The 17,011-nt window shown below is 52.7% G+C and overlaps 1 pseudogene; it reads left to right on the top strand.

The window, feature by feature from the left end:
- The first annotated feature begins 9,539 nt into the window (after positions 1-9,539).
- Positions 9,540-17,010, top strand: LOC120640209 (annotated as a pseudogene).
- Position 17,011: the final 1 nt, after the last annotated feature.

Raw genomic sequence — 17,011 nt, 5'->3', positions numbered from 1 at the left:
CGGCGCTCGAGGATAGAGCTCGGGAGGCTGAGGCGCAGAGCGCCGAGCTGCAATGCCTCAGCGCCACTCTCGAGCAGCAGAAGGCCGAGCTCCTCCATAAAGAGGTGGCCATGGTTGCGCTCGCCGGGACCCTCCAGGAATAGGGTGTGGCCCTCGAAGAGAGGGAGGTGGCCCTCCAGAACATGGGGGCTAGCCTTAAGGAAAAAGAAGCCTCCTTGTCCTCGCTCGAGGAGGCCGCCCGTACCCAGAGGGAGGAGGCGCAAAAGAACATGGCGGGTGAGTACCTTCGATTTTTCGTCGATTTGCTTTCTTTCGTGGCTAATGTCGATTTCCTTTGCTCAGAGCTGAGGCAAAAGGTGGCGGATGAGACCGCGGCGAAGGAAGCGGTCCACACCGCGCTCACGGCGGCACAGATGGAGTTTGTTGAGCTGGAGCAGACCGCCATGAGCGTGTGTCAAGAGCTCGAGGGGGAGGGCGCCGTCTCGGGCAGTTCGGTGATCAGCCGCCTGCGCGCGCTAGGCGGCCAGATTGCCGAACACGCCAAGAGTACCTTCCGCCTCGGTGTCCTGCGGGCTCTCGCCGTGGCCTCGATGCATTACCTCATGGATCTCCAGAGGGTGTCGTCGGGGTACGTCGTTCCCGATGATGCGGATGCGGACGCCGCGTCGGTCATCATGGATGAAGCTGACGCAGCCGCGGAGGAGTTCGCCACCTTTCTCGCCGAGAAGCTCGAGGCAGACATCCCTCCCATCGCTGAATTCGACGCCCCTGAAGACCCGCAGGGGGGGATGGTAGCCTGTAGGAAAGTTGGGCCTCGAAGCCCATTGTAAATAGATTAGTGTTTATCACAGTCGCTCTTTGTAATCGCATCCTATGAATATATGAAATTTTATTTCATAATTTGAATGTGTGGCCTGTCGAGGCCTCGTGTGTTCGAGCCTGTGTTTCTTTACTTTACTTCCGTGTTCTTCGTATGCGACTTAGATAAACATCTGCGAGGAAGTTCGCGTTCATAAGCAATGTAGGCGTAGGGTGGTGAGGGGGGTGCCGTATCCCGGAGGCGTAGGCGGCCCCACGACTCGGCCAGCCCTGTACCGTAGTTGCTTACGCCTCGCGTCCGTTTTTTCCAAGGATACGAGAAGCTTAGGGTCGAGACGGAAATATTTCGAAAAAACATTGGCGACTTTTTGGGGACGTTCGGGGGTTCCCCCCGTAGTAGCCCCCGAGGGAGGCTCGGCTTTGCCGAGGGTAAAGCCGAGCGTACCTCAATGTTCGTGCACGCCCGAGCCCTCGAGGGTCGGGAAGGTTCCCAAAAAGCGATAAGTGAAGGGCGCCTCCTTATTATTTCGGGAAATTGAAAATGCGACTACGAACAATATAGAAATAGCTTGAAATGCTAAGGGTAGAAACGACGTAGCTGTTGTATATTCCAAGCGTTGTTGGTGACTTCGCCTTTTTCGTTGGCCAGCTTGTACGTGCCGGGCTTGAGCACCTCGGCGATTATGTATGGTCCTTCCCATGGAGGTGAGAGCTTGTGGCGGCCCCTGTTGTCCTGTCGAAGCCTTAGCACCAAGTCCCCTTCGTTGAGGTCTCGGCGCCGGACCCTCTGCGCTTGATACCTTCGCAAGGACTGCTGGTAGCGCGCAGAGTGGAGGAGCGCCATGTCTCGAGCCTCGTCCACTTGGTCCAGCGAGTCTTCACGAGCTCGCTGGTTTCGTTGCTCTTGATATGCCTTGAGCCTTGGCGATCCGTATTCCAAGTCGGTGGGGAGGATGGCCTCGGCGCCATAGACGAGGAAGAACGGAGAGAAACCTGTAGCTCTGCTTGGGGTCGTCCTTAGGCTCCATATGACCGAGGGTAGCTCCGTGAGCCACCTCCGGCCGAACTTGTTCAGCTTGTTGAAGATTCTTGGCTTTAGTCCTTGGAGGATCATGCCGTTGGCACGCTCCACTTGCCCGTTCGTCTGTGGGTGTACCACAGCCGACCAGTCCACACGTATGTGGAAACTGTCACAGAACGCCAAGAACTTCTTGCCTGTGAACTGGGTGCCGTTGTCGGTGATGATCGAGTTCGGGACCCTGAACCTGAAGACGATGTCGGTGAAGAATTGGACTGCTTGCTCGGATTTGATCTTGCCGATGGGTCGAGCCTCGATCCATTTGGAGAACTTGTCGACCGCCACCAGCAAGTGGGTGAAGCCCCCGGGCGCCTTCTTCAGCGGACCGACGAGGTCCAGCCCCCACACGGCGAACGGCCACGTGATGGGGATGGTCTGCAGAGCATGGGCCGGAAGATGTGTTTTTCGAGCATAGAACTGGCAACCCTCGCAGGTCCGCACGACGTCGGTGGCGTCGGCGACCGCGGTGGGCCAGTAAAATCCTTGCCGAAACGCGTTACCCACGAGGGTACGTGGCGCGGCGTGATGGCCGCAGATGCCAGCGTGGATGTCGCGGATCAGCTCCTTGCCCTCGGGGAGGGGGATGCATCGCTGCAAGACACCCGAGGGACTGCGCTTGTGTAGCTCATTGTCGATTAGAGCGAAGGACTTGGCCCTCCCGGCGAGGCGCCGTGCCTGAGCACGGTTCGAGGGTAAGATCCCTCGAATCATCCAGTCAAGGTACTGGACGCGCCAGTCTCGCGAGGTGGGGGCCTCGTCGACTTCCATTGCTTCTGCCTCGTCCGCGGAGGTGGTCCCAAAGTCAATGTCCATGGGCTCGACCCCGTCCGCCGGGGGGTTCCCGCCGGGGGACCCGGTGGACAAGGGGCCCGGCTCCGGCGGGTCCTTGAATTCGGCGGAGGGCTTGGCGATGTCGCGGGCGAAGATATTCGAGGGGACAGTGGTCCGCCCGAGGCTATCTTGGCCAGTTCGTCGGCGTCCTCGTTGTACTTGCGCGGGACATGATTGAGCTCGAGACCGTCGAATTTGTCTTCGAGGCGGCGCACCGCGTTGCAGTATGCCTCCATCTTCGGGTCGTGACAGCTGGACTCTTTCATTACTTGGTCGACGACAAGCTGAGAGTCACCGCGCGCGTCGAGGCGTTTGACGCCGAGCTCGATGGCGATGCGGAGGCCACCGAGGAGGGCCTCATACTCCGCCATATTGTTCGAAGCAGGGAAATGTAAGCGGATCACGTACCGTATGTGTTCTCCGAGGGGTGAGATGAATAGGAGGCCGGCACCGGCGCCAGTTTTCATCACCGACCCGTCGAAGTACATAATCCAGCATTCGCCCTGGATTTGTGATGGGGGTAGCTGAGTGTCCGTCCACTCAGCCACGAAGTCAGCCAAGATTTGGGACTTGATCGCTCTGTGGGGGGCGTAGGCGAGGGTCTCTCCCATCAGCTCCACAGACCATTTGGCAAATCTACCCTCGGCTTCCCGGTTGCGGGCTATCTCTCCCAAGGGGAAAGACGAGACAACGGTGACGGGGTGAGCCTCGAAGTAGTGGCACAGCTTGCGTCGAGCTAGCACTACTGCGTAGAGCAGCTTCTGAATCTGCGGATAGCGTGTCTTGGTTTCGGACAACACCTCGCTGATATAGTACACCGGCCGCTGGACGGGCAGAGCCTGACCCTCCTCTTGTCTTTCAACCACGATCACCGCGCTGACCACTTGGGTCGTCGCAGCTACGTACAGATAGAGGGGCTCGCCATCCGTAGGTGGCGTAAGAATGGGAGCATGAGTGAGCGATGCCTTCAGCCTTTCGAGGGCTTCTTGAGCTTCGGGGGTCCACGTGAAGTGCTCGGTTTTCCTCAAGAGTCGATACAGGGGTAAGCCTTTCTCGCCGAGACGCGAGATGAAACGGCTAAGGGACGCTAGGCATCCCATGACCCTCTGCACCCACTTTAAATCTCGGATCGGTCCCATCCGAGTGATGGCCGAGACTTTGTCAGGGTTGGGTTCGATGCCCCGCTGGGAGACAATGAAACCCAAGAGCATGCCTCGAGGCACCCCGAATACGCACTTCTCGGGGTTAAGTTTTACCCCTTTGGCCCGTAGGCAATCGAATGCGATCCTGAGATCGGCAACCAGGTCGTCCACCTTCCTGGATTTTACAACGATATCATCGACATATGCCTCTACGCTCCGCCCGAGATGGTCTCCGAAAACGTGGAGCATACACCGTTGATAGGTAGCTCCGGCGTTTCTGAGGCCAAAGGGCATCGTAACGTAGCAGTAAATGCCAAAAGGTGTGATAAAAGAAGTCGCGAGCTGGTCGGACTCTTTCATCTTGATTTGGTGGTAACCGGAGTAAGCATCAAGAAATGATAAGAGCTCACATCCCGCAGTAGTATCTACAATCTGATCAATTCGTGGGAAAGGAAAGGGAACCTTCGGACATGTCTTATTTAGACTAGTGTAGTCCACACACATCCTCCAGTTTCCACTCTTTTTCTTCACTAATACTGGATTAGCTAGCCACTCGGGAAGGAATACCTCTTTGATGAATCCGGCCGCCAGAAGTTTCTGCAACTCCTCGCCGATCGCCCGGCGCTTGAGCTCGTCGAAGCGTCTTAGGCGCTGCTTCACCGGCTTGGAGTTGGGTCAGACATCAAGAGAGTGCTCGGCGACCTCCCTCGGTATGCCAGGCATGTCCGAGGGGCTCCACGCAAAGATATCTGCGTTGGCGCGGAGGAAATTGACGAGCACCACTTCCTATTTGTCGTCGAGGGTGGCGCTGATCTGCAACACCTTGTCGTCGGAGTGGCTTGGGTCGAGGGGTACTTTCTTGATACCCTCGGCGGGCTCGAAGCTCCCGGCGTGTCGGTGCGTGGAGTCTAAGGCCTCGCTCGCCATTTTGTCGAGGGTGGCTGCGAGGGCCTCGTCCTCCGCTTGAGCTTCCGCACGCTCAACGCACTCGACGTCGCACTCGTAGGCGTGCTCGAACGAAGAGCCGATGGTGATGACGCCCTTCGGACCCGGCATTTTGAGCTTGAGGTAGGTGTAGTTGGGGACAGCCATAAACTTGGCGTAGCAAGGACGACCAAGGATGGCATGATAGGACCCTCGAAATCCCACCACCTCGAAAGTGAGAACCTCCTTGCGGAAGTTGGCTGCTGTGCCGAAGCATACAGGCAGATCGATCTGGCCGAGGGGTTGGACTCGCTTCCCCGGCGCAACGCCATGGAATGGCGACTTGATGGGGCGAAGCTTGTCCAGTCCGATCCCCATGAGCTCCAAGGTAGGTGCGTACATGATGTTGAGGCTGCTGCCTCCGTCCATGAGCACCTTGGAGAAGCGAGTGTTGCCGATGATGGGATCGACAACGAGCGGATACCGTCCCGGATGCGGGACGTAGTCGGGGTGGTCCTCGCGGCCAAAGGCGATGGTATCCTTCGACCAGTCGAGGTAGGATGGCGTGGCTTTGGTAACGGAAAAGACTTCGCGGCGCTCACGCTTGCGCTGCCGAGAAGTCATATTCGTCGTTGTTCCTCCAAAGATGAAGAAGGCGTTCTCCACTGGGGGGAACTCGTCATCTCCACCTTTGTCGCCAGCATCCTTCTTCTTGTCCTCGTCGCGATGCGCGACGCGGTTGTAGTATTTCTTGAGCATCTCGCACTGCTCGAGGGTATGGTTGACCGGGCCCTTGTGGTAAGGACACGGCTTCTTAAGCATGTCGTCGAACTGGCCACCACCGCCTCGAGGGGGGCCTCGAGGTCCCTTGCAGTCTGGGGCAGCTGCAAAGGCCTCCTCGGAGTCCTCTGCCTGTCTCGACCCGCGCTGGCTTGGTGGGACCGGCTTCTTTCCCTTCTTCCCCCGCTTCAGTTTCTTGGCGGGGGCATTGGGCTTGACGCTGCCGCCCTCCGCGGGCGCATCGTCTTTGCGCTTGCCCGATTTGTCGTCGAAGATGGCACCAACCGCTTCCTCGCCAGCGGCGTAGTTGGTGGCAGCGTCGAACAACTCATTGGTGTTAACGGGTCGGCTTCTCGCAAGCTCATGCACCAAGTTCCTGCACGTCGTACCCTCGAGGAAAGCGTTAATGACCTCGACGTGGGTGACGCTGGGGAGCTCGGTGCACTGCTTGGAGAAGCGTCGCACGTAGTCACGCAGGGACTCGCGGGGCTTTTGACGACACCCTTTGAGGTCCCAAGAGTTCCCAGGGCGCACATACGTGCCCTGGAAATTGCCCACGAAGATGTGGACCAAATCGGCCCAGTTGTGGATCTGATCCGCAGGCAGGTGCTCGAGCCACGTTCGTGTGGCGTCAGCAAGATGGAGAGGAAGGTTGCGGATGATGGCCGCGTCCTCCATCGCGCCGCCTAGCTGGCATGCTAGGCGGTAGTCGTTAAGCCAGACTGCAGGATCAGTCTCGCCCGAGTATTTGACGAGGGTGTTGGGTTGTCGGAAGCGCGGGGGAAAAGGCGCGGTTCGAATCTCCCGGCTGAACACCCGGGTGCCCGGAGGCTCTGGTGACTCACCCCTGTCGTGCTCGGGGTCGAAGCGTCCACCCCGTCGAGGGGTGTACCTCCTGCCGTCGATGACATTGCGGGCGTCGCCGTCGCCAGCGTGCCCGCGAGTGTCACAGATTCGCTCCCTTACGGGAACTCTCCCGATGCGCTCGTGCACCGAGGGTGCCCTCGCGCCGGGCGCTACGGCTGCTTTGCCCTTCGCCGCTGGGGGTGTGTGCACGGAAACCTCACGGTCCTGGTGCGCAGTCCCATCACACTGCTCCGGGGCCTTCGAGCGCATGCGAGACGCAGAACTCTCGGCCTGCTACACGGCAGCTTGCTCGATGAGCTCCTGTGCCTCGCGGCGCAGGTTGCGGCCCGAAGGTGTCGATGGCTCGGGCATAGCTTGGAGTAGGTAAGCCGCAGCGACGAGCTTCTCGCCCGCCGTCTTCAGTTCCGGAGATTTGTCGACGTTGTCGTCGGCCAGGATGCGCTCCCAGGCAACACGTCCTGCCGCCTGGGCGTGTGCACCAGGCACGGCACGCTGCTGCTCGAGTGCGGCGCGTAGCTCCTGGGTTTGTTGACGCTGCTCGTCGAGCTTGGCTTGAAGCTCGTTGAGCTGCGCCAGTTGAGCTTGTCGCGCCGCTGAACTTGACGAGGAAGGGGCCGCAGGCGGGACCACCGGTTGCTTTGCCCGTACGTCCGCCCCGCCTTCCCCGTCGTTGCCTGGGGCGTTGTCATTTTGCTCGTCCGCAAGGTCCACCATGAAGCACTCCCGGGAAGGATCGAAATCCCCCTCGCTGGAGTCTTCGGAGCAGGTGAGGCAGTAGGCCGTCGCCAGCTAGAACGCGCGGAGAGCGTCGGGGTCGCGGGCCCCGGAGTAGTCCTCGGCCTCCTCGGCTACGAAGTTGTTCATGAAGAAGTCGATGTCGTCGGCGATCGAGCTCGCCGTCTCGGGGTAGGATTCGTCAGGAGATGACGCGATGGGGCTGCGAATCGACCGAAGATGATGACCCGGCAGATCCCCACGCTCGATGAAGTCAGCGACGGTTGACGAGGCGTGGGCGGCAGCGTTGCGCATCCCGAAGGGGAAGGGCGACGCCGAAGTCGAGTCCCCCCTGGGAGGCACTAGTGTTGCCGCAGGCGATGGTGCCGGCGCAGATGACGCCGAGGCACGCGATGGCGAAACGGTTGCCCCATTGGCCGTGATGCTGAGTTGCGACACGCCAGCCTCGACCCACGTGGGGGAGCTGTGGCGTGCCGCACGACGCCGCTCCGCGCGTGCTTGTCGCGAACGCTGACCCGAGCGCCTGTTGCGCCGGGCTGGCGAAGTCGGAGTGATGAGGTTGCGTTCGGAGGAGAGGAGCTGCATGAGGTAACTGTTGCCGGTTGTCTTGAACTCGAGACTCCCGAACGAGATCGCGCGTCCCGCTGGAAACGGATCCGAAACACCCATAGGGTATGGGTTCGATCTGCTCGCCATTCCTGGAGATCAAATGGGAAAAAGAGAGAAAAAGTCACGCAGCGCACCCCTACCTGGCGCGCCAACTGTCGGTGTTCCGACCCGAGGGGCCTGAATCCCAACTAGTAAATGCTGCATGTTTCCTCGTCCCAGATGATGATGCAAGAGGCAACACAGTAACGCACGGTTTTATCCTGGTTCCGGCCGCGGGGCCGTACGTCCAGCAAAGGGGGTGTGCGAGGGCACTGTATTATCTTGCACCCGGAGTGCTTGTAGTAGGGGATACAAGCAAAGCGAGAGAGGGAGGGAAGCTCCCAAGTCTCTGCTAGGAGTGGAGTCGGTTGAGGTGAGTGCTCAGTAGTGCTGAGGCCTTTCTGAGGGAGAAAAACCGGAGAACCTGCTGCCAACTACGCCTAAGGAAGCCCACCTTCTCCTTTTATAGTCACAAGGAAGGGCGGTGCACATGAGTGGGGATATGGAAGTCATCGTTTCCCCTTAAATCGCGGGGTACTGTGGTCGAACACTGTAGAAAGTGTACTGTGGGAAGGCGGCGCGCGTCGTTGTCGTCCTGGGTTCCGCGAAGATTGCGCCGGTCGTCCTGCAGTGTCCCGGCGGTAGTAATGGCGTGGGACGGCCCCGGACCCCCTGGTCGGAGTGCGGGCGTGCACACTAGAAGGTCCAGGAGCGCGTGGAAGTCCCGGACCCCATAAGGGGGAGGTCCGGGGTCCCTGCCCGTGCGTGCAGAGCGTCCTTCTCGGAAGGACACGTGACATTGCCGGACCCCTTCCCCAGTGGGAGGTGAGTCCGGATGGTTGATGTCGGCAGAACAGTAACGGGGGCGGCGCCAACTTGTCTTGCCCCGCATTGAATGTCCACAGTGTTGCTACAGCGACCGGGGTGGCGGAGCGGTGACCGGGGTCAGCGGATGGGACGTCGGTCACATCCACCGCGGGAGCGGCGGTCTGGCGCCGCCCGTCATTTGAGCCGTGGCGGAGTGGCTGACCTTTAATGCCTTTGTACGGCGGTCGGTTGGGCGGCGGGGCCGTTTGTCCCTTGTGCCGTGAGAGGGCCTCGAGCGAGGCGGAGATGAGTCACCTGCTCGAGGGCAGATCCGCTACCCTCGAGCGAGGCGGAGATGAGTCACCTGCTCGAGGGCAGATCCGCTGCCCTCGAGCGAGGCGGAGATTGCCCAGCAGGCCCGAGAGGGACCCTCGAGCGAAGCGGAGATCGTTCTTCTGGTTCGAGGGGGATGGAAATGGGCCTCATGCTAGGCTTCTTTGAGTCCTTTCCTTTCTTTCGAATAGAAAGCAGGCCGTGGGTCTTCGTGGGCCCAATTGCCTTAACAGGTATTCGTGTTTTAAAAGCGATCTTAGTACCCCAATTAGAGTGTTCCTAATTGTGGCACCCGACAATTATATAGACTCGATCCGAGAAATTCGACAATATATGTCAACCAAATAGCAGGTCAGCAGCAGGAGTTATCTAATGTGCGAAATTTTCTGCAGATGCAAACAATTGCTAATTTGCTATCTTAAAGTCCACAAGCCCATCAAGCAATCATTTCTCACAACCCTTTTTCAACACCATTTTGCAGAAAATAAAAAAGACCAAATTCCACCTTGCAAGGGTGCTAGAATCTGGCCACATTCGAAGGGAAAGAAAATGCATAGGGATCCCTGCTTTACCTCTCATGGCGGAGTCTGCCATCGTTACCAACTATGCCGACATTACTGGCCACGCGAGCTCGAGCGCGCGGCTGCTCCCTCGACCCGGGTTCGTCGAATCGAGCCGGCTTGCCTCCACTCCTCTGCTTGCTGCAGAACTAAGGGAAGCAGAGAGCTGGTGCTAGCGCCTGAACGGGATGGGGGTTTTCGGCTCCGCCGGATGGAGAGAGCGGCGGCGGCGGCGGGCGGGTCCGAGAACGAGACTCTCCCAGCCCAAACCAGGGTCCTAACTGCAAATATTCTGATTAATTGCGATCCAAATCAGGGGCCGTAAACATACAAGGGGTCATATGAAAATATTCGGATCTCAATTGTTAGTCGCGATCCGGTGAGGGGCCTTCTTGAAAAACATTGCAACCGGCGAGGTCGCGGGTCGCCGGCGGCCGCCGCGGTGCATCCAACGCCCGCCCTCCGTCAAATCCGCGAGCTCAGAGGTATCCTCCGGATCCCCCAAGCGCTGCCTCCGCTTACGGTCCGAGCTGCTCTGTAAATGCCGAGGCGGGTAGCGGCGGCGGCGCGTCGAGAGCGCGCGTTGCGCAGACACAGGCGGGCGCTACCGGCTACAGCTCGCCGAACGCTGGTCCGCATCCACCTCCGCGCTGCTACCCTTCCTGGCACGTGCGCCGCTCTATTCATCCGTAACAGAAGAGCGGCCGTGATGGCCATGCGAGCCAAGAGCCAGAGCCGGCATGGCACCAGCTACGGGTTCCTCCGTCAGGAACGGTGGTGGCCGGCCGCCGCCACTGTAGATGCTGCTCCCGAGTCCCAGTCGTCGCTTCCTTCCCTGTCATCCTTTTGCCTGCCTGCACATTGTCCATAATGTGTACGTGTTTCTCAACCGTAGATCAAATTTCATTTGATTTATTCCTACATTGTGTATGCAATAATTGCAGAGATAATAACATGCAAACCTAGAACCTGAAACTGTTGATGGACAATATTGAACTTACTTCATGCAGCGATGATGAATTAAGGCAATTGTACCACCTACTGGATAAGTTCAGTTAAGTTACACAACCTATGTGTGGAAATTGATTTTATGCAGCCTATTCTTCTGGGAGATGATTTATTCAGCAGCCAACCAACAACAGATCTCGCACCCAAGACTTGTCTACCCAGGTATTAGCAATGACGTTACTTGTACTAAAACCCTATTTGCTGATTGCTCGAGGTGTCCCTTTCTGACACAATTTGCATTTGTTCTTGTCCATGATTAATTATTTGTTAGGCCTTGCCTTTTAGAACATTATGTTCTGGCCTTCTGGGACACGAATATACATTTGTTATATTGCTTTCAGACATCTGCTTTTCATGTACAAGTTTTAGTTGCTCAGAATAATCAGTAATTTGATAGTTCAATTCCAAAAGATCAAATTCAGTATTTTGGCATGCGGAAAGCAAGATCTGCTATAGTAGTACTTACAGACCTCTCTCATAGTAAAAATATCCTGTAGCTTTTGCCCCTTGATGTTACGGAATGCTTGTTTTAGTGTGATTGCTTGTCATAATGCCCAAATTGCAGTCAGCAGGAAGTAGTTGAGTGATTAACTTTGTGATGGTAGTCAGTATCTCGGGGCCCTGCAATAGCAATTGTATAAATAGGGCAGAATCTTTGATTGATCATGTTGTTACTATCAGTCTGTCACCCTTTTGATTTTGATTGCCCATCTGCTTATCTATAGTTTATATCCCTCTTGTTTGTGATAGATGCTAGGCTAGCAGTAATCAAGAGAGAGAAGACAAACTTTCGAGCAGTACCATGTCAATTAGAGGCTCTGTAGACTGGAAAGGAGATCCCATCTAAGAAGATATGTTATTGGAGTCAGAGCATTATGCCTCATATGCTCCAAGGTTCCGTATGCTGCCTTCCTTGTTTTTATCTATCTTTCCCCCAATATGTGTATAGTCATGAAAAGGTATCCATCGCCTTACCAGAAAGTTTATACTGGAACTGAACCCATGCCATCACCATGAACTAAGGTAACTGTAAGTCTGTAACAAGGAACTCACTTATGCTGGCTTAGTAGTGTTGGGAGAAGAGTTTATGTAGTTTATTTCTTCTGGCTTTATTTCAGGGCTTCTCTGCTCAGGTATGGTGATTGTTGCGTTTTGAATTTTTTCCTTATTACCAGTATTTGTTTCTAGCACATCTGGTGATTGTGCTTGTCCACGACCAGTTATTTGTTAGGTTTCCATCTTCTAAACAATGTGATTTGGGGGACCTATATATCTCTTCTGATTCCAATATACCTATATATCCTGTCTTTTTCAGATGTAAGCATTTCCTGTTCATAAGTTGCACTGCTATGCAGAGGAACTTCGCTTTCAATGCTCAACTAATTGATTATATAGTCATGTAAAGTATAAATATCACACTCAGAATGAAGGCATGCTGATAGCAATGCTTGCTCCCCCCCCCCCCTTTTTTTTTACATACAGACATCTCCCATTTTACATGCCCTTTTTATTTTTTTTATTATTAGTTATGCCTGTTGTATTGCCTAAATTTCAGTCAGTAGGAAGTAGCAGTCAACTTACTGATGGTAGTTGGTACCTTGAGTAGCAGTGGCATAAAATAGGCTGAATCTTTGTTCATCAACCACTCACTCTGAGTTTTAATATCCAGACCAATGAGACCATCTGTTTACTTATACCCCTCTCGTTTGCTAGGGACGCATTGGGCGGACAGTAATCAAGAGGGAGAAGAAAGTTCTATGCAGTACCATGGCTACTGGAGGTTTTATGGACTGGAGAGGAAACCCCATCAAGAGAGAGGTGCACGGAGGGGTCAGGGCAGCATGGTATATGTACTGTAAGTCTCTACACACTAAGTTAAATATAAGATATATCTTCCTGAATTACATTTTTAGCCATTTACAGATATGTGTCCTGGATGTAATGTATTCTTATTTTCAAACTTCCTCTCCTCCACATTTTTCTCCTTACAGTCCTGACAGTTGCAACAAATATGGTGAATGTCCCAATTTTGCTGAATTTGGTCACCTATCTCCGAGGAACAATGCATATGGGAGTATCAGACTCAGCGACCACAGTCACTAATTTTATTGGTGCCACATCTGGATTTTCTTTGATAGGAGCTTTCCTCTCAGACTCTTACATCTCTCGTTCTAAAACTATGCTTCTTTTTGGTCCGTTGGAGTTTCTGGTAATTTTTCTCTTGGTCTTTTCAACCAGCTACAGCCTACAAAGATATTTTGCATTTTCTGTTACTTTACTAAATGTTACAAAGATATTTTGCATTTTCTGTTGCTTTACTAAATGCTAACCTATCAATAGTAGAGAACACAGTGATAGTTTCAATTAGAGAATTGAATAAAGAACTTCAGTATCTTAAGATTGATTTTGAAAAGGGCTACCCGAATTACTTCAAATTTTGGATGAAAGTTTCTACATTTTTTTTTACTTCAGAAAGGTATTCTTGATTCCTTTAACAGAAGCCACACAATTTTACAGCTAGTTCAGACCAGCCAGGAAAACAACTGAACATGGCATAGGCATACATACTGATGCAACTGCAACAAAATGTACCAGAACAAATTATATATAGTATCCAGCATTTTCTACCAAAAGCAGACACAATCACTAATGACATGCTAATGAGATTCCAGAAATTGACACCCAGCACCATTTTTTCTATTCCGAAAATCATTAGCTAATCCTCCTTACAGTCAGACTGCCCTCTTCTTGTATGGAACACCTCAATCGCCACTTGGCATAGAAAATGGCTGACACAATATTCAATTTTGCATGAGTTGCTCTTATTTTGCCACAGTTATGCTTGTTAGGATCTGATCTGACCAATATTGTCGCAAACTATATCTGAAACTGAAGTTTTGAAGTACTTCACAAACGCAAATGTAGGCAGTTATAGACATGTAAATTTCAGGCCATCTGCCTAGGTGGGAATGGTAATTGATTTACCTTACTAAAACATCGATAGGCTTCAAATCTGTTTGGGAAACAGGTTGAAACTTAAAACGCACTGGGAGCCTGCCTTGTTTTATTAAATTCGATTCATGATGAGTAAAGAACTCTCTCTGGCATAATCTTGACTGTAAAGTCCACTTAATTCAGATAGGAGCAGTAAATAGTTTTGACAACAACAAAAAAAAGCAAAGCCTTTGTAAGGATCACCGGGTGTCCGACCCTAGAGGGGGAGGGGGTGAATAGGGTCGCTAATCGCTTTTTAACCTAGGGCTCAAATTATTTGCATAGATAAACCTAACACGTCCTACACATGCTAGTAGAGTGACTAAGGTTTATCTATGCTACTCTCTACTTACCCCTAAAAAGAATTGCAACCTAGCTAATCCTAATCAAACTAACTAGGAAAGTAAAGGTATGCAAGGTAGAGTAAATGCGGAAACGTAATGCGGTAAGTAAAGAGGTAAGTGCAAGATGGATGCAAACTCCCGAGTAGACACGGTCATGTAACGTGGTTCGGCTTAAACGCCTACGTCCACGGGACACCGAGGCTCTTCCGATCACCGTCTTGCACTACGCCACCAAGGCGATGCCGGCAAGCAAAGGCAAATGCCCACAAGACACTAAGTCTCGTGCACCACCACCGTCTCTCTCGGTCACCCGGCCGAAATCCACTACGGAGCTTCTCCACCAAGGAGGGGGCCTCCTCTTCCCCCGCACAAAGTGTCGTTGCCACTCCACACCAAGACGGAGGGTCACACGACGGATCACAAGTTGCTTGCCGCAGCAAGACTTCTCTCAAGGGAGCTCTCGCAAGAACTAATCCCTATTACAAGCACTAAGCACTCTCACAAGTGTGCTTAAGCCTATATGATGTACAATGAAGCTCTATGGTGGTTGGAGATGATTTTAGCTCTTGTATACTTCCTTGAACTCCAGCACCCTCAAATGACCCGGCCTTGGGGGTATATATAGGCAGCATAAGCAAATATAACCGTTGGAGAAAAGCTGCCAGAAAACTGCGTAACGCTGGTTAATCCGACGTACCCCAAAAGCCATCATCGGTTCAACCGGTGTATGTAAACTGCTATTTGAAAAACTAGGCGTTAGCAATCACCGGTGTATCGCCGGTTTAACCGATGTAATCAACCGGTGTATGTAATATTAGCGTCGGTTTAACCGGTGAGTGTAACTTCTTCACGTTCCTCCAAAAACCACCTCTCTGGACAACTGAACCGATGCAATTGACCGATGCATCGTCGGTTCAACCGGTGTAGGTATTTTCCTCGGTCTTCATCTGCCAATGCACCGACGTATATAACTTCCGTAGCGTCGGTTCATCCGGTGTAAAACCCTAGCCCACAGACCTTCTCTGTGATTGCACCGGTGAGTTCATTTTGCCCTACGTCGGTTTAACCGATGATAGCAAAATGCCTCAATCCTTGTCCCTTGGACCGAAGAGCTTTCATTTGCGGAACCCCCGTAGGGGTGGCCCTTCGGGCCTTGCTACGTCTCTCTTCTGTTTGTCATCACTTGAACCTAAAAGCCTGAGAATAGTCATCTTAACAATCACATTAGTCCAAGTGTTGTGTGTGTTATCAATCGCCAAAACATTATATTGAAATATGGCATGAGAGGCCATTTTCGCTACAGCCTTTTATTCCAAAAATGTTGGGTCAGGCTAGAGATGAAACACAACACGAGCCACAAAAGAAAGGGTAAAAAGCAAAAAGAAGTATCAGACATAGTAATAATAAATAATAGTAAAGAGGACGGATAGCCTAGGTTATGGTTCCGACATATCAATTATTAATTTCGGTGTGATCCTATCCAAAGCTTGCTCTCTAGGTATTTCCAAATATTTTAACTGGTCTATATTGTAAATTTTTTGCTACACATATTCGCTATCAGCTTTGAAAAGCCATTCAAACAGTAGTACCACATTCAATGAGATTCAAGTTGTAAAGTTGGATTTGTTATTGATCAAACAGCACTGGTAACAGTTATTTTATGCACTATTTCTTGAGAACTATGTATGTATTATTCAGATTAAACAATCACTTGTGCAGGGCTATGGATTGCTTGCACTGCAAGCCCATGTTCCATCACTCCATCCACCACCTTGCAACACTGAAGCTGAACTCAGTTACTGTAAAGAGGTCTGTGGTTAGAACGCTACACTATTTTATACAGCCTTTGGTGAAGGTTGCATGCGTGCTTGCTTGCCATCCCTCGGAGCAGATCAGTTTGACCATGAAGATCCCTCTGAGTCCCAGCAACAGTCCAGCTTCTTTAACTGGTTCACCTTTGGGATCTCCTTTGGAGGTTTTCTGGGGCTAATTTTCATGGTGTGGCTTGAGAACTACAAGGGGTGGGACATAGGACTTGGCTTGTCTGCCATCCTAATTCTGCTTGGGTTGCTTGTGGTCGCGGCTGGCCTCCCTTTCTACCGCAATCAAGTACCTGAAGGAAGCCCTCTAACTCGAATTCTGCAGGTTGTGCTCTTTCCTAGCTTGGAACAGGATCTGTCCTCAATAATCAACAAGTGTGTTCTAAATGTTAATTATCTACAATCTTGCCTCTCCAGGTTCTTGTGGTTGCATTCAGAAACAGGAGGCTTGAGCTGCATGAGGAGCTGGAAGAAGCAAAGGAAAGCAGTGCTGAACGAGGCTCTACCAAAGTACTCTCCCAAACAAATAGCCTCAAGTAAGATTCAGAGAATCACATACAATTTTGTTGTAGATTACTAGTTATAGAGAGCCTTGCCTTCTTTCTGGTGTTGCCTATTATAGAATATTCCATGCATCCTTCCAGATTCCTCAATAAAGCCTGCATTAACCATGGCAAAGAAGGAGCCTGGTCACTCTGCAGTATGACGAAGGTGGAAGAGACGAAGGTTGTGCTCCGTATGCTTCCTCTGTTTGTCAGCTCCATGATTGGATATGTATCGAACCCTATCATCGTCACATTCACCGTGCAGCAAGGTGGCATGACAAACACAAGGCTGGGCAAGATCCATGTTTCCCCAGCAACACTCTTCATCATTCCCATCACATTCCAAATGGTAATGCTCGCCATCTATGACCGGTTCATAGTGCCATTCTTGCGCAGGCGCACAGGCTATTCCAATGGTATCACTCATTTGCAGCGCATTGGAATAGGCTTTGTCTCCATGATACTTGCATCGATAATTGCAGCAGTTGTTGAGAGAAAGAGAAAGGAAGCTGCAGTGCAGATGTCCCTGTTCTGGCTTGCGCCTCAGTTCTTCCTGCTGGGCGTGTCGGATGTCACGTCGTTTCCTGGGCTCCTTGAGTTCTTCAACAGTGAGGCGCCTCGGGGCATGAAGTCCATCGCAACAGCATTGTTCTGGTGTGAGCTAGGTCTTGCATCATTGCTGGCCACCTTCCTGGTGCAAGCGGTGAACAGAGCTCGAGAATGGGCACAAGGGAGGGTGGCTCGAGGGAACGAGCTTGAACAACAGCCATCTTGAC

This window comes from Panicum virgatum, chromosome 7K (assembly GCF_016808335.1).
Source record: "Panicum virgatum strain AP13 chromosome 7K, P.virgatum_v5, whole genome shotgun sequence".
In the NCBI taxonomy this organism is placed as follows: domain Eukaryota; kingdom Viridiplantae; phylum Streptophyta; class Magnoliopsida; order Poales; family Poaceae; genus Panicum; species Panicum virgatum.
The sequence above is the reverse complement of the archived record's forward strand: the minus strand, read 5'-3'. Positions and strand labels throughout refer to the sequence as shown.